The sequence below is a fragment of the Cryptomeria japonica genome, chromosome 10 (assembly GCF_030272615.1).
Source record: "Cryptomeria japonica chromosome 10, Sugi_1.0, whole genome shotgun sequence".
NCBI lineage: Eukaryota > Viridiplantae > Streptophyta > Pinopsida > Cupressales > Cupressaceae > Cryptomeria > Cryptomeria japonica.
This window is the reverse complement of record NC_081414.1, coordinates 190,784,357-190,803,865: the sequence shown is the minus strand read 5'-3', so window position 1 is coordinate 190,803,865 and position 19,509 is coordinate 190,784,357.

Here is a 19,509-nt window from a genome sequence, read left to right as displayed (position 1 = left end):
CCCACCGGGCGTGCCAAAATGTGTATGGTGAAAATGGATACAATAATAACAATATTGAAAGGCTAAATGAATCCAACCACTAAACCCTAGCCCAACAATGAACAAAGATCCACCATAACATATGAAGATTACCTAAGACAATGCAAATAATTCAAAATCACAAAGATTATACCAATCACATGTCCAATAGGGTTTTGATCTCCATTCTTCCTATCTCCATTGATCTTGCTTGATATATTTGCTCTCAGATTTTTATATGCACAAGAGCTCAACAAAGAACGGAATGTGGTTGCAAGTAGGATCGTAGTGTAGCCAAGTATTCCAAAATCAGTCATTAGTCATTAGGGTTTGACAATGAAGGAAGCATCTCCTTAAATAGAAGACACAATAAGAAATGGAGGGTTAAGATTAAGAGGTGTAAAAAGAGAGGTCGGCTAGGATTAGAGGGTAGGTATAAGAAATACCAAAATAATGAAAGAGGTAGGTAGTGTAGGAATTAAGAGATGAATGACATGTGTCATGGGTAGAAAAAGCTAATGAATTAATTAAATAAATAAAGATTTATTTAATAAATAGAAGAAGTAGGATAATTAAATAAATAAAAATATTTATTTAATTTAGGAAAAGGATAATTTAAATAAATAAATGTATTTATTTAAATGAGAAATAAGGCTAGAAGAGGATAAATGAATTAATTAAATAAATAAAGATTTATTTAATTAATAGAAGAATTAGGCTTAGATAATTAAATAAATAAAATATTTATTTAATTAGACTGGACAATTTTAGGTGTCTACAACTGGTATTAAGCATTAAGTTGGTTATTAAGTTTTTGGTTTGAATTTATTAGACAACTGATTCACGCCACCCCCCCCACCTCTCAGTTGTCTCCAAGACCTACAATTGGTATCAGAGCTTAGTCCTCTTTTTGTAGAAGTTTAACAACTTGAGGAGATCTAATGTCTACTAATTATTTCAAAAAGGATAGTCCTAAACTTGATGGAACCAACTATGGGATATGGAAAATCAGAATGGAGACACATCTGAATTGCATTGGTAAAGACATCTGGGAAGTTACTAAGAATGGTTATACTGTTGTTGTAGTTGGTCAGATTGCTCCCACTACTTTAGCTAAAGATGAAGAAAATGATTGCAAAGAAAGAGAAGCACTCTTGAGCGCATTATCAAATCAACAAATCATGGGATTATCAGATAGGTCCACTACAAAAGCTATTTGGGATCATTTGGAAACACTGAATGAAGGGGATTCCATAGTCAAAATTACAAAATTTGAAAGCTTCTGAGTCAGGTATGAAAATCTGAAAATGGAAGAAGATGAAAGGATTTATGCTTTTATGGAAAGAGTAAATGAAATTGTTTTGGGTATCAACTGTTGTGGAGGAACCTTGAGTGAAGATGAGATTGTTTCAAAAATCTTAAGAGGTTAGCCATCGGCATATAAAATGAAGGTTACTGCTATAAATGAGTTGAGAACAATGCCTAATACATCAGTAACTAGGGATACATTGATTGGAAAACTTCCAGCTTTTGAAATTAAGGAATTTGGTCCTGTTACTACTATAAAAACTGATTTGGCCTTCAAAGCATCAACATCATCTGCTCCATCCTTTAACAAATCAGACTGGAGAGCCTTTTATGCAAGAGAACTTGAAGAAACCAGGAAGGAGAATGAAGAGCTTGAAGAACTTGAAGCACTATTTGCAAGAAAAATGCCAAAAGGCCCAATTGGAAGTAAGTATGAAGGTAAAGCACCCTTTAAATGTTTTAACTACAATAAGATTGGTCATATGGCTTCAAGATGCCCTGATAGACATGCTAGACTAAGAGAAGAAGCTAGAAGAACATACAAACCTAATCCTGAATATCAGAGATACAGATTTAAGAAAAACAAAGATAAATCTTGTTACATTGCCGATGAAGGTGTGACTGATGATTCTGATGAGGATCCAACAGACAATGGATGGGTCTTTGTTGCTATAATAGAAGATCAACTGATACCTATTGCTCAACCGGTAGAACAAGCCCTAGCAGCTAAATTTGAATCAAAGGATGAATGGATTATTGACTCAAGATGCTCACATCACATGACTTGAGACAAAGGTAAATTCTTGAACTTTCAAGAATACAATGGAGGTTTAGTAAGATTCGGAGATGACAAAGCCTGTTCAATCAAAGGTAAGGGTTCAATATCTCTTGATGGTAAACATAACACTGACAATGTCTACTATGTTGAAGGATTAAAACATAATCTTTTAAGTGTTGGTCAATTAGTTGAGAAAGGTTTTCAATTACAATTTAAAAATGGAAAATGCAAAATCATGAATAGAACTGGTTTGGAAATTGCAACCGGTAATCAGACTAGAGGTAATATCTTTTATTTGAATAACAGTGAAAAGGCATGCTTAATTGCACATATAGATGAAAGTTGGCTATGGCATAAAAGACTATGTCATGTAAATTTTGATTGCATGGTAAAAATCAGTACTTCTAAGGCAGTTAGAGATCTACCTAAAATTGTGAAACCCCATAATACAATTTGCAAGGAATGTCAATTTGGAAAACAAGTTAGAGCTAGTTTCAAAAGTATTCTAGAAAAATCCAATAATGCCCTTGATTTAATTCATACTGATTTATGTGGTCCAGCCAGAACTAAAAGCTTACAAGGTGATAGATATTTCATGCTAATTATTGATGATTATTCTAGAATGTGTTGGGTTACTTTTCTCAGAGAAAAATCAGAAGCACTTGGGAAGTTCAAACTATTCAAAGCAATGGTTGAAAATGAAACCGGTAAGAAAATTAAATGTTTAAGATCAGATCAAGGAGGAGAATTCACATCTAAAGATTTTAATACATTATGTGAAGTAAATGGAATCAAAAGACAGTTATCAACACCTCGGACACCACAACAGAATGGAGTTGTTGAAAGAAAAAATAGAACTATTTTGGATGCAGCAAGAAGTATGTTATCAGAAGCAAATCTACCACATGTGTACTGGAGAGAGGCAGTAAGCACTGTTGTCTATACATTCAACAAAGTTGACCTCAAAGGTGAAACCGGTAAGACCCCTCATAAACTATGGTTTGGTAATACTCCTACTCTTAAGTATTTCTAAATTTTTGGAAGTAAATGTTATATTAGAAGAGATGAGTATATTGGCAAGTTTGATCCTAGAAGTGATGAAGGAATATTTCTTGGTTATTCATCTAAGAGTAAAGCATATAGATGTTTTAATAAAAGATTACAGAAAATTGTTGAGAGTACAAATGTAAAGATTAATGAACAATTCAGTGGAACTTCAAGGTATATAGACTTTGAACCGGGAACAAAAATTATGACAAATGAACCTACAATAAATCCACCAGTACAGAATGATGATCCAATTACTCCGGTATCATCAGAGGACTCCACAGTAATTAAAGAACAACAACAAACTAAGACACCCCAATATGTAAGACTAAATCATTCTGAAGATCAAATAATTGGAAGCAAATTTAAAGGAGTCATGACAAGAGGAAGATTGGCAAATGAAGAGGTATGTCTTATTTCTCAAATTGAACCATTATCTATCAATGAGGCATGTGAAGATAAATTTTGGATTAAAGCTATGGAAGAAGAATTAGGACAAATTGAGAAAAATAATACTTGGACATTAGTTCCCCGGCCTAAAAAGAAAAATGTAATTGGAACCAAATGGGTATTTAGAAACAAACTCAATGAAGATGGTAAGGTTGTCAGAAATAAAGCAAGACTAGTGTGTAAGGGATATTCTCAGAAAGAAGGAGTTGATTACAATGAAAACTTTGCACCGGTAGCTAGAATTGAGGCAGTTAGATTATTCTTGGCTTTTGCAGCTCATAAGGATTACAAAGTTTATCAAATGGATATTAAATGTGCATTTTTGAATGGAGATCTTGAAGAGGAAGTCTATATTGAACAACCTGATGGATTTTCCTTAACAGATGACAATGATATGGTTTGCAGATTAAGAAAATCTCTGTATGGATTAAAACAAGCTCCAAGAACTTGGTATGTAAGATTGGATAAGTACCTTTTAAAGATTGGTTTTACTAAAGGAAATGCAGATAGCAATTTATATTACAAAGTAACTAATGATGACATCTTGATTATTGAAGTATTTGTTGATGATATAATCTTTGGAGGAGAAGATGAATTATGCAAAGAATTTTCTCTTGAAATGCAGCAAGAATTTGAAATGTCTATGATCGGAGAAATAAAATTCTTTTTAGGATTGTAGATTTTACAGACTGGTAAAGACATATTTTTGAGTCAATCTAAGTACTTGAAAGAACTACTTAAGAAATTTGAGATGGAGAACTCTAAATTGGTAAGCACACCTATGACTACAAATGACAAATTATCTCAAAGGGATGAATCTACACCTGTTAATCCAACTAGATACAAATATATGATAGGAGGTTTACTATATTTGACACAAACCAGACCTGATATTATGAATGCAGTATGTATAGTTTCTAGATTTCAGAGTAATCCTAGGGAAAATCATGAATCAACAGTAAAAAGGATTTTTTGGTACTTACAAGGCACATCAAATCTTGGATTATGGTATCCTAAAGATGAAAATTTTGATCTATATGCATACACAAATGCAAATTGGGCAGGAGATGTGGATGATAGAAAAAGCACCACTGGAGGAGCATTCTTTCTTGGAAAGAGATTAGTTTCTTGGTTAAGTAAGAAACAGAGTTGTACATCTTTATCAACAGCAGAATCAGAATATGTTGCAACAGCAACAAACTGTACACAGGTACTTTGGCTTAAGCAGATGTTGAAAGACATAAAGGTAAAATGCAAGGAACCTATTACTATTTATTGTGATAACACTGCAGCAATTGATATATCTAAGAATCTAGTATTACATTCTAAAACAAAACATGTTTCTATCAAACTAAATTTTCTAAGGGAAAAAGTTGAAGAAAAAGAGATAAAATTGGTTTATGTGAATACTAAAGAACAACTTGCAGATATTTTCACAAAACCTTTACCTAAGGAAACTTTTGAGTATCTCAGAGATCAGCTTGGAGTCATACCTTCACCGGTAGAGACTTAGACAGTTGATGATTGTCATCAACCGGCAAAATTAAATAGACAAATCTTTTATTCTGGTATTTGATGAAGAAGCTACTTCTCAGGGGGAGTAGTTGGTATTTTTGTATGGACTTAAATTTTGTAGCTTTGGCATTTGATGTCAAAGGGGGAGAGATATATGGAAAAACAGATTATCAATTGAGGAGAGATATCTATGGTGAAAATTGGTACAAGATAACATCAAATAACTCATGTTGCTTCCAGGGGGAAAGATTGTCACCTTGAGGAGATTGTTGGTTTTACACTTGGCATTTCTGTTTTGGCACTTTGATGGTTTTTCCATCTTGTGTTGCCATCAATGCCAAAGGGGGAGATTGTTGGTATTTTGGTATGGTTTTGTCATTGATGTCAACACCTACTAAATACACCTACTTTGGAGATCCAGCAACATTCATCGGCAAATAGTAAACTGTGCAACAGTTATCGGTATATGATTAATCGACAGGATATAATGTTCACCGGTACCTGGAATGACATGGAAGACACTTAGTAATGTCGAAGACATCATGTGGACACTTTATTTTGAAGTAATAATCATTGGTATATTCTTATTTGCATATTTGCTTTTATCGGTAAATAGGTCCAGGTTATCTAGGGTTACACCGACAGGTTTATCTTTTCCAGATCAGCACAACACGCTATGGAGATGATTTATTATTGTTGTAAATGCATTAAGCCGACATGTTCAATCAGTTATTGCATCGGATATTGTACTGTTTATAAATGTTTTTATTGTAATATCTTGTAGAGCCGACCTACTAAAATTGGTCTTAGGGTATGGTATAAATGTAAGATCTTATTTGTAAGATCAAGTGTGGAATGTGAAAAAGATTTAAGAAAAGGTATATGCGAGATAAAGAAGAGGCATACACGAAGACATCATTTGAAGGTGAAGTTAGGTTTTTTTAGAAGTATATCAGCATTACACCGGTACTGATTTCATCATATGAAGATGCAATTTTGTGCAATACATTCTTATTGGATTTAACCATCCAACTGTAGTCAGTGTGACTCCCACTTGTGATTGAGCAGTGAGCTCTAGGCTGTTGGCCTTTCTGCATGTGCAGACCGCTTTTGTACACTTACTATCTACAGTAGTATCATCTGATTATGGGTAAGGTTTCCCACCATGGTTTTTCCCTTACAGGGTTTCCACGTACAAATATTGGTGTCATGTGTTGTGGATGACTTTGTCCTTATGTTTCATGCATTAATTCTTATCGGTATAGCAATTTACTGTTAACACTGTCTACCGGCACACTTAACTGATTTACCGGTATTAAGCATTAAGTTGGTTATTAAGTTTTTGGTTTGAATTTATTAGACAACTGATTCAACCCCCCCTCTCAGTTGTCTCTGGGACCTACAATTGGTATCAGAGCTTAGTCCTCTTTTTGCAGAAGTTTAAGAACTTGAGGAGATCCAATGTCTACTAATTATTTCAGAAAGGATAGTCCTAAACTTGATGGAACCAACTATGGGATATGGAAAATTAGAATGGAGACACATCTGAATTGCATTGGTAAAGACATCTGGGAAGTTACTAAGAATGGTTATACTGTTGTTGTAGCTGGTCAGACTGCTCCCACTACTTTAGCTAAAGATGAAGAAAATGATTGCAAAGCAAGAGAAGCACTCTTGAGAGTATTATCAGATCAACAAATCATGGGATTATCAGATAGGTCCACTACAAAAGCTATTTGGGATCATTTGGAAACACTGAATGAAGGGGATTCCACAGTCAAAATTGCAAAACTTGAAAGCTTCTGAGTCAAGTATGAACATCTGAAAATGGAAGAAGATGAAAGGATTTCTGCTTTTATGGAAAGAGTAAATGAAATTGTTTTGGGATCAAATGTTGTGGAGGAACCTTGAGTGAAGATGAGATTGTTTCAAAAATCTTAAGAGGTTTGCCACCGGCATATAAAATGAAGGTTATTGCTATAAATGAGTTGAGAACAATGCCTAATACATCAGTAACTAGGGATACATTGATTGGAAAACTTTCAACTTTTGAAATTGAGGAATTTGGTCCTGTTACTACTATAAAAACTGATTTGGCCTTCAAAGCATCAACATCATCTTCTCCATCCTTTGACAAATCAGACTGGAGAGCCTTTTATGCAAGAGAACTTGAAGAAACCAGGAAGGATAATGAAGAGCTTGAAGAACTCGAAGCACTATTTGCAAGAAAAATGCCAAAAGGCCCAATTGGAAGTAAGTATGAAGGTAAAGCACCCTTTAAATGTTTTAACTACAATAAGATTGGTCATATGGCTTCTTGATGCCCTGATAGACATGCTAGACTAAGAGAAGAAGCTAGAAGAACATACAAACCTAATCCTGAATATCAGAGATACAGATTTAAGAAAAACAAAGATAAATCTTGTTACATTGCCAATGAAGGTGTGACTGATGATTCTGATGAGGATCCAGTAGACAATGGATGGGTCTTTGTTGCTATAACAGAAGATCAACCGATACCTATTGCTCAACCGGTAGAACAAGCCCTAGCAACTAAAGTTGAATCAAAGGATGAATGGATTATTGACTCGGGATGCTCACATCACATGACTGGAGACAAAGGTAAATTCTTGAACTTTCAAGAATACAATGGAGGTTTAGTAAGATTCGGAGATGACAAAGCCTGTTCAATCAAAGGTAAGGGTTCAATATCTCTTGATGGTAAACATAACACTGACAATGTCTACTATGTTGAAGGATTAAAACATAATCTTTTAAGTGTTGGTCAATTAGTTGAGAAAGGTTTTCAGTTACAATTTAAAAATGGAAAATGCAAAATCATGAATAGAACTGGTTTGGAAATTGCAACTGGTAATCAGACTAGAGGTAATATATTTCATTTGAATAACAGTGAAAAGGCATGCTTAATTGCACATATAGATGAAAGTTGGCTATGGCATAAAAGACTATGTCATGTAAATTTTGATTGCATGGTAAAAATCAGTACTTCTAAGGCAGTTAGAGATCTACCTAAAATTGGGAAACCTCAGAATACAATTTGCAAGGAATGTCAATTTGGAAAACAAGTTAGAGCTAGTTTCAAAAGTATTCTAGAAAAATCCAATAATGCCCTTGATTTAATTCATACTGATTTATGTGGTCCAGCCAGAATTAAAAGCTTACAAGGTGATAGATATTTCATGCTAATTATTGATGATTATTCTAGAATGTGTTGGGTTACTTTTCTCAGAGAAAAATTAGAAGCACTTGGGAAGTTCAAACTATTCAAAGCAATGGTTGAAAATGAAACCGGTTGGGAATAGGGGTATACCTAAGTCAAACCCTAGTTTTGGAATTAACCATTAAATAGAAATGAAAGATAATTGAATTGTAGTAATAGAAATGTTCTCCTTTTGAGGGAGATGCGGAATAATGACTGAAAATGTAAATGATATACCTCTTTGTGAAGTTTGTTTGTCTCCACATGGAATTAGGGTTTTATGAAGTCTTCAACAACATGGAACATGAATGCCAACTCCAATGCTTGAATCTTAACCTTATTGTTGCTCCAATGCTTGAAGGAAGATTGATTGCTTGCTCACTTGACTTGGATGCTTGATTGTTTGATGCCAAATTGAATTTCATGTGTGTGTCCCTATCAAACGAGAGGGGAAAACCTCATTTTATACTTGCTAGTCGAAAAACATATTAATTTTTCGACATGATTCGACACAGGGCTAGATCTCTCACTCAATTTTTGAAATGACCAAGGGGCCCAAAGCAAGGCCCTAATTGGGAGGACCAAGGCGTGACACCCTCATCCTATTAGGGACCAAGATGCCACACCCTTGTTCTACCCAATTTAGGGGCCAGGACTAAAGGTTTAAATGGTGTACAAGGTTAATATGATGTCAATTTTGCATTGTATGGCTAGAATCAAGTCCTCATTAGGCCTAGGGGTGCAAGATCTAAGGTGAGGACCCAAATGCAGTCAAAATTGTAAGGGAGTACAATTTAGGACCTTATAGTTTGTTAGTTTTAGTAGTCACCACGATGATTAAGTTCCTACTATTATAGTTATCTCATGAAAGTAGCATGGTTATATTTTATGGATGATGGATGGAAAAAGATGAAATCACATCATCTAAATCGATGAGGATGCATGTGATGTTAGAATCTCCTTCTAATGAATTTGATATTTGGTTGCTTATGTATAATGGATCTATGTTTTAGGAAATGACTATGTGGAGATGATTTATATTTTCAAGGACCTATTGGTGGCATTAGGGTTTTATGATTATATCTAAGATGAATGGTGTTGATATATTGATGGTATAACAATGAAATATTAGGGTTTAATTCTTAATATTACTTGATGATTAGATGTGAGATGAGGTATTATGCTTATGATTTTTTATGCTCGTGAGGACTTATGATGATATTAGGGTTTTATGTTATAATATCTTGATGGCTATATTTTAGTGGATGTATTGTGTTTATGATGTATAAACATATGCTTGAATGATTGCATATGAGGAATGCTTATGATTACTAATGCTATTTGTTAGATTTATATATATGGATGTGTATGTGTGTAGGTGTTTTGTGTTTTGTTTTGATGCAGGTATCAGGAATTAACTCTATTGTGCATGCCTAACAATCCTTGATGGTGATAATGGAGATAACATAAAGACCCAAGTTGACTTAGCCATAACCATTGTCTTTTATTGAGACAATCATCTTTAGTTTTGAGCTTACTTGTTCGAATTGCCATAAAGGAAGTATTTGTATCCTTGAGTTAGTTTTCTTGGTTATGTGGCAAACATTGTCTCTATCTTGGCCATGCCATTAGTTTTCATGTGTGGTATGTTTAATAATACTTATGAGTTTATTATATCATTTTTGGTGTGAGTATTTATAATAATTATTATTGTAATAATATTATTGTTAATGTTATAAATATTGTATTATATTGTTATATGATATACATTTACGTATATTTAACATTTGTTATAATATTTGTTCTTATTTTGTAATTTATGAGCCTATGATGTGTGAGCACCTTATGGTGGTGGCTTAATAAATAATAATAAGTTTTTAATTGAATTAATATGATTTGAGTGGGATGATTTTATACATTGTTTTTTTATTATTATAAGTATTTTTGAATTGTGGGAGTTGGTTATTCATTTTGTGAGTTAATATTTGTTTTATGAGTTAATTTGTAAAGTTTATGTGGGGGTTGGTTGCACATTCCTATACAATTTTTTTGGGACTGATGTCTATATTTCTTTTTGAATGATTTTTTGGGGATTGATGGAGTTTTTTGTGTTGGAACTTTTGGAGAATTTGGTTTTGAAAATTGGAGTGAATTGTGAGGGTTCTGGGAGAGGATCTTCCATTCTTCTTTGAGCAATTTCGAGAGGGATTTCTTGGAGAGTTATTTCTTTGTTGTTTGGAGGGTTGGCTGGAGTTATGGTTGCTATTATTGGATTGATTTCTGGTTGGATTCTTTTGGTTGCTCATGGATTGCATTCGTTCATTGTTCTTCTCCATTTTTCTTCATCTTTGTTGTCTCCACAGGACTTGAGGTAGGGTTTGGAAACCTTATTTGAATGATGCATGATTTTATTTGTTTTGAAGGTGGGAAAAATAATGTATTCAATGTTTTTTATTTCTTTTTTAAAAATGATTCAAAGTTCTGGTCTTGTATGTTTGAATTTGGTTTGATTAGTTCTTTCCTTCTCCTGCTTTTAAATGGAATTCATTTAGGGTTTTCAACCCTCTCATAAATAAATTTTTCTCCCTTGGTTTTAGAAATAGAATAGGATATATTTTAATGTTATTTTATGATTTCCAAAATAATTTTCAAGTTCTAGTTATGCAAATGTTGTATTGTGTTTGTAAGCCCTCTCCAAATGGAGTTTTTAAGTGATTGTTTTAAAATTTTTGTGTCTGCTAGGGTAACACATTAAGAGTTCCATTATCAAGTGATAACCTAATAAATGAACTGGGGAGGAAATACACATTAAACAAGATAATTATGATGCCCCACCCATGGTTGTGAGTGCTAGTACAAACTCAGGATGGGATTGAGAAGGCTTGTCCATCTTGGGGACGTTGATCTGGCACGATCGAACTTCCTTGTCCTCATGAAAGGATTGTCCAGTTTCACATGTATTGTCAAATGGGGGCTGAGGTCTAGAGAGACTACCAGGGTAACCCATGTTGAGGTTATGTGATGACACTCTTCCCTAATTGTATCTTTGAATCCTATGCTAGGTGGTTGTGCTAGAAGCCTATAGTGAGACTCATTAGCCCAATTTTCTTGTGTTGTGTGGGGCCTTATGTCTATCTATAGAGAATGGTAGGGTGAACCTAAGGGTTCCACATGGTTAGGAGGTTGTTTCCTACCTCCATTAGGGACCAGTGGATAGGTTCGTGTACATTGGTTGGATCTTGTATCTTCTTTCCAATTTTTCTCATTTCATGATGCACATGGTTTGGTGATGTATTAGTAGATGCTATGTAATTTGGAATCATTACAAGTAAATAATATGTATATTGGACACTCCCTTAGGGAGATTGATTTAATTTGATGCAATGTAATCTAATATGATGTAATCAAAGAATTGTAATTCTAGATTTAGTATTAAGTGGTTCAGTGTTGGTATTGATCACTCTTTGGATTAAATGTATTATTATATCTTGTGCAAAGGTTACCATAGGAACATTGAGTTTGTTGTTTAAAATGAAACATAAATATCTATCACTAGGTTCATTTTAATGTTTTTTAGAGCATTGCTTGGGTAGCGATATTAAAGAACCCACAAGAGGACTTAGTTAGGTGAATGTTTATCTTCCTCATGTGCAACTATTATCTTTGATTTCATAATAAGTTTGTAATGTAATGTTTTATTTGAAATTTTTTTATTGCTTTGCTTAATTGGTTATTTAGTTGTTGTCCTTTGGGGTTCCCTGGCAGGGCGTTACATATAGTGTAACAGTATTGTATATCACACAAACATACATGTATATATAATAATGTTTTGATATTTTTAATACTTGTCTCATGTTAATGCAAAACAGTGTGTCTTATTGCTTTGATCAAAATAACACAAATATGGTAATGAATATGTATGTCTAATTTAATATCATTATGATTGATGTTATAACCAATGCTATAATGATTAAATCAATACAAGTGTGATGTAATTAAACAAAGGAACATTTAATTAAATGTTAAAATTTGATGATGTGATGTACCCATGCAAAATTAAATGTCTGTGATCTAGCTAAAACATTTCCTAACTAAACACATCATGATCTAACTTAACATCCCACATAAAATACTAAATAACATGCTAACATAAGAACACAATTTCTTAATCTATGAAAAAGAAACTACAAAAAGGAATCCAAGACATAGATAAAATATTTGTCATGATCAAAGCAATATACATCAAATAGCAAGGTGTAGACGTATAAATTTGACCACTTTCCTAAATAAATATTTAATATTTGTTTTAACCCCATTCCTCTTATTAATTAAATTCTATTTAATTAATTTCTTCGTTTTCATCTATTTGATTAAATAAATTACTCAATTTATTTAATTAAATTCACCTAAACCTTTTCTAGCCTTAAATTAAATAAATCACTTTATTTAATTAATTCCCCTTTCCCCCTTTTTAATTAAATTTATATTTAATTAAATTGATCCTTACAAATAAATAAATCTAGACTGGTATAATGTATGGGGTTGAAACTTCCCCTATTCCACATCCCCATATTTATATAATTTTTAGTTGTTATTTAGTATAACGTATGGGGGCTATGGAAGAGGGGCATTTTGACTGGTATAACGTATGGGGTTGAAACTTCTCATATTCCACATCCCCATATTTATTAAATCCCCCCACTTGTATTTATGCAATTTGCATCTATTTTAGTTCAAATAAAGTAATTTTATTTTAATTAAAATCCTTTTCCCTCCACTTGCATTTTCCTACATCTCCCTCTTGCCTCCTAAACCCCTTCTAGATTCTTCTAATCACTTCCAATTTAGCCTAATTCATCACCTAATTATTGTCACATTCCTAAGTAAAGAGAAGTCACTTCTCAAATCCTCCAAAGTCTTCAATAATCATTAAAGACTTTGTGTCTTCAAATGGTTAACCTCTAAAGTCTTCCAAGCCATTAAAGGCTCTTACATAACCATTTATGGTTAACTCATCTTTGACCTTTGGCTAGAGACTTTCCTCTAACTTAACTATCCTTTTGACCCAAGGGTCTCATCAAGCATTCATGGCTTTAACATTGGTTATCCTATTAACCCTTGCACAAGAGTTTACCCCTTGGGTAAAAGATTTATCCATTGGATAACCCTAACCTAACCTTAACCCTTACCTCCTAGGGTAACCTTCATGTCTTCTCAGGCATTTAATGCTTCTTGCATCTCCTCTCAAGCAACCTCTTGTTGACAATTGTCACCATTTCATTGGTGAGAATTGTAAACATGGATTGATTAACTTTCAATCCTAGCCCTTGTTAAGATTATTCAATCTTAACCATTTTTTCCCTATTTTCCTTATAAATAGAGCTCTCATTCCTCATTTTTCATATCAACAATCTTTCATGCATCTATATTATAGTCTAATTTACTAAACATTTTAGCCTCTCTTTGTTAGAATATCATCATAGCATTTAGGAATATTTTTAATATCATAAAATATTCATGTAAGGATAGTATATCATGCTAGGATAATTGGCTAATCTTTTATCATATAATCATCTTCATACTAGCTTAATCATAATAGTTTTAAACATCACATATATCTTAGAATGCATTCATGCATATAAATCAAACATCACTCATTCTTGGAGTTGTTATTCCTAAGTCACTTTGCTCAATGATCTGAGAGCAAAACATTGACTTTAGGGATCCTGTGAGATAGAGAACAATGGGACACCCCTTGGGAAGTTAAACGGATTGAATCAGTTTATATACTTGCCCCAAGAGTATCATTGGTGTGTGGATCTTTTGGATTCGAGTTGTTCATTTTCATTACTGCATTTTCCCGCAAACATTTTTGGTGTCCACCGTGGGGCACGTCCCCATAAATAACATCATTTTTTTATGCATGCCAAGGATTACAAGCATGCTAGAATATGCTTTTAGCATATCTGGAGTATACTTTAGCGCATCTATGGAAAACAATAGCGCATTCATCGCACTATTTAGTGCATAGGACCCATCTTATAGCGCTTTGGAACTTATTTTTAGCGCATAACATTCTCTGTTTCTTTCTTACGCATAGAAGTATCAATGTAGCACATTCAAAAATCAGAGTGCGTAGGGGATGTCCTTTAGTGATTTTATACCATTCTGTAGTGCATCTGTGCAGAAGTTCAGTGCATAACTCTGACAGAGAAAAGGGACAGTTTGTAATAGAGTTAGAAAATTAGGCTTGTGTAAGCCCGCCTAAGGTTTTAATTTTTTTTACTAAATTTCTTTTTATTGCAAGTTACTAATCATTTCTTGCAGGTTGGAGGAAGTTAGATGTAGGAATTTGATTTTTTCTTAGTTTTTCAAAACAGTTTAAAAAGAACTCATTTCCCTTTGGTTAAAAAGAACTTCATTTTATCTTGGGCTTAAAACAAATCAAATTTTCTTTTGGACTTAAAATAAATCTCATTGCAAGTTTAAAATGAACAACAAAATCAAACACTTTTCTTTCTTGCAAGATTAGGGAAAACACCTCAAATTTGGGCTATAAAAAGAACAACAAATTTTTATTTTATTGAAAGGTAAAAATCAATCAATCTTTCCTTTTATTTTGCAAAGCAATTTCCCTTTTCAAGAAAATGTGTTTTACTTTTGTTGACCAAGATTTCAACTTCCTAGTTAGACAACAAATTGCTTTGTGGGATAAAAAGAACACCATGCTTGTTGGAGCAACATCTCCAAATAGATCTTAGCTAATCATTGCCTTGAAAGTTAAAAAGAAAATTGTTTTCCTTGTCTCAAAAGTGGAAGATATATGCTCTCCCCTTAATTGGGTGACCAAAAGGCCAAATGACTCTTATGATTTCTTTTACTTCAAGCAATTAAATCCTTTAGAATGCCTACCCTCCCGAGTTGCCCTTAGGGTGCCATTAATGGCCGATGAGAGGGGAATGACCTAAGTGGGAAACAAATTTATCGCCAAGTGTTCCAACCCACTATAATCAAATGTGGAGGCTGACGAAAGTCCCCTTCAATGGTTTTTCTCATTGATTAGTCTTCCCCCAGTATCTTTAAGATACGTGAAAACTTTATTGTAAAGGTTGGCAAGCCTCCCGAGGGAGTTTATCACTGAAGACCGAACGAAAGCCTGTTTAAGAACCTTAGCATTAGAGACTTTGAATTAAGTCAGTCGCCAAACATTGAAAATATCATAGTGCAAGGGTGGGGAAGAATCTGCCCCCAAGATCACTCACCATATATCTCCCAAGATAACTGTTCAATTGTGAAGCAATTCACTTTGGGTTAAATTCTAGCAAAAGACAAAAAAACGGGCGCCCCCTAGGGGTGACAAGGCTTTTTGAGCTGACAGAGTATCGAGACTAGTGGGCTATGATATTGTTGATGACCTTTGAATACAAATTATTCTTGATATGTCTTCTTTGTAATCCAAACCAGTGAAAACATCGGAGATTTAAAAACATCCTCAAAAGAACATACACTACTTGTTTAGCATAGACAAATTGTTATCTCTTCTACATGTTGTGTTTACAAGTCATTTTCAGAAAATCATCTATCAAATCACAAGTGTTATTTTTAACATCATAGCAAAAGCATAAAACAAATAAATCAGGATAGTTAGCTCATAGGAGCAACAACCTAGCGCATCTCAAACATTTAGTAGCACATTCACACCAAAGCTTAGCGCTTTCATCACTCAACTTAGTGCATGACCAATATCATATTGGTACAAATTAAGATAGCGCTTATCAATATTATTGTAGCACATACAAGCATCATCCTAGTGTGTTCAAAGCACATTATAGCACTTTCATATCAAACATTAGTGCATAATAGGGACATATTAGTGCATAACCTACCCAACAAATTTTATTATCCAACAGTCTATAATAGCGTGTTGAAAAGGCAACATAACGCATAGTGAATATTTTTTAGCATTTTGAAAACATCCTTTAGCACATTTGGTCACTATCTTAGTGCATGATCAATATTAGTGAAAAACAGAGAGCAGACCAATCACTTCAGAAATTTTTTATCAACAGTTTCAAATACCCTTTTGGGTCCTCTAAAAAATTCAGCAACAAAACTTTGAAAAAGATCATCAGTGAGAAATTTCCAAATCCAACAAAGTACTCTTAGAAAGAGTTTTCAAATCATGAACTAGCTTGAGATCAAACTTCATCCAACAAAATTAAGGAGTATCAGAACAGTGATCAAAGTTCCACCATCCAACGGATCCTATCAAAACAATACCTAGTTGGGTCCTCAAGTTGTCAAATTAAGTTTCTACATAAGGAAACTTGACTCATATCATTTGACACACTTTTTCATGGAGGCGAATCGAACCAAAGCTCTACTTGATAAAGTAAAACTAGAGTGTTCAAACGAAGTATCCAAATCCAACATCAACATCAACATCAACATTTGATCATTTGTGTATGACCACTCCTCATATTTTGAGAAGAACAAGTCTTCATCAAAAGACTAAGTTGAAGAAGAGACAACCTAGTTCTAAGACACTTATTGAAAGGAATAAATTTTTCTATATCAATCGTCAACTCTTTGCATCACATCGCGCATTCTAACCGCATATCCAAGGAAAAACAAATGAATTTGACAAAGAGCCTTTGAGAAGTAGGGCTTACATTTAGAAAGCGACATTCAACCAACGCCTTAATAGGGGAGGAAAGATTAACCCTGCTTTGTTTCCAAAGTTCCTTATCATTTATAACGAATCTCGACTTGAGCCACCAACTCCACCAAGAACCCCAATAGAAGAAGAAGAATTCATCACAGTAGAGATATATTAATGCCTGCTGTCACTCAATCTCAGAAAAACAAGAGGACAAAATCACAACTAGAATCAAGTATGGGTCATAGATTGTCCAATCCTTTTGATGAGTATGCAAATATGGGAGAAACAAAGATCACCAAAGAAATTCTCCAAGAATGTCAAGAAAACGCAACTTTCTAAAAACTCATGGAAAGACTTATAGAAGCAGATAAGGAAAAATATGTACTCATGCTAACTAGAAAAGGAGTCAAAATTTCTGAGGATTTCGATACAAAAAACTTAAGGAATATAGATGAGAGAATTTCAAGAACAAGATCAAGAAACTATGGTTATTAAGAACAATGAAGAGAAGAAGAGGCACATGATCAAGAAAATATATGCAACCAAGATCGCACCCATGAATAAGACAACACCCACGAACAAGACCATGCTCGCAATTGGGGCAATCTTAATGAACGAGGGGAAGCTCCCCATCGAAGGAAAAATGCACCCATGACTTCTCTTACACAACAACTCCAAACACTGCAAAGACAAATGCAGGACATGCAACAAGGAACTACGGTATGATACTCCTTGGAGGAAATATGTCCTTATCCTTTTGATAGGAGATTGAACATGGTACCTTTTCCCCCAAATTCAGATATACCAAAGTACGACAAATACGATGGTAAGAGTGATCCCCATGATCACATTCAGGAACTTTCTACAATGAGCTTAGAGTTTTCTCACGACGACACATACTTAATGAGATTGTTCCCAATAAGTTTGGGAGGGCAAACAATGGAGTGATTGTCTAAATTTACAGCTCCCATCAGATAATTTGATGAGTTGGTAAACAAATTCATAACACAATACTCCTATAACATTCAACACGCAATCACCATGATGGATGTGTGTAACACAAAACAAAAGAGCAATGAAACATTCATGGTGTTTTTTCAACGGTGGAGGCGTATGGTCTTGAGATATCCTCGAGATGTGTCTAAAAAGGAAAAGATAGAAATCTTCATTGACAATTTGAATAGTGAGATGAGTTATCAACTCAAACTCCAATGCATACCATCTTTTGAAAAATTGATAGAAAATGGTATCCAAGTAGAGGAAGCTTGCATCAAGAAAGAAACATTGAAGTTCTTTAAGGAAGGTGTTAATTTGTCAGACACTAACACCTTTAACAATCAAAACAATAACAACACTGTAGACAAATCCAGATTTTGGACAAGGAACAAAAACATTGTTAATGATGGGGTAATTGATGCCAACAATGTAAAGTCTAAACAACCAGTGTTGACTTTATCAGGCAACCCACCATCCAATAATAATAAAAAAGTGCTAATCAAGGCACTAACACTTATCAACAAAATACCAATCAAGGAGCTTCAACATCAAACAACAACAAAAATCATCAAGGCAACAACAACACTAACCAAGGAAACAACACAAACCAGAGAGACAACACCAATACTTTCCCATATTGATGCATATACACACCATTAGGACAAACCTTAGAATCAATGTTTTGAGAACTCTTGGCGAATAAGATCATCACATTGCTAGCCACAAGCAACTTTGAACCCCAAGTCAAACCACCCTGGTGGAATGACTCACATTATTGTGATTTTCATCGAAACAAAGGACATAACACAAATGATTGAATGAGGTTGAAGAATATAGTTTAGGACATGATAGAAAGGGGGGATTTAACAATTGATGGTCACAAAAAAAATGGTGACCATGAAGCCTTAAAAAATACTCTTCCAACTTACAAGAAGGGAGGAGCTTCAACATCAAACAATACCAAGGGAGCTCGTATTAATCACATATCAACATATGACAATCAAGTAAATATCATAAAAATCAAAGACAAACAAGAAAATGCGTTGATAAATGTGACAACCAGAGCACAAAAATATGTCTTAAAAGGGAACACATCCACATCGACAATTCCCCCCAAGACTCAATATAACTTGGTTGATCAACTACGGAGAAATCCCACTCAAATATCTATACTTGAGATACTCAAACTTTCACTAAAACATAAGGACATCTTGGAACAAGAACTTATCAAAACAACCATTCCAAATGATCTAGATATTGATTGATTCCAAGCCATGGTGGCCCATATGACGGGGCCGCATAACATATCTTTTTCTGAACACGATGATGTCTCCTTGAATCATCTGCATAACACCCCATTTCATATCTAAGTATTATTCTATAAATATCAAGTAAAAAGAGTGTTAATAGATGGAGGAGATGGTCTCAATATATGTACTTTAAAGCTTATTTGTGCATTGGGCTTCTCTGAGTAGTCTATTGATCCAAAAAATAAAGTCACCATCAAAGCCTATG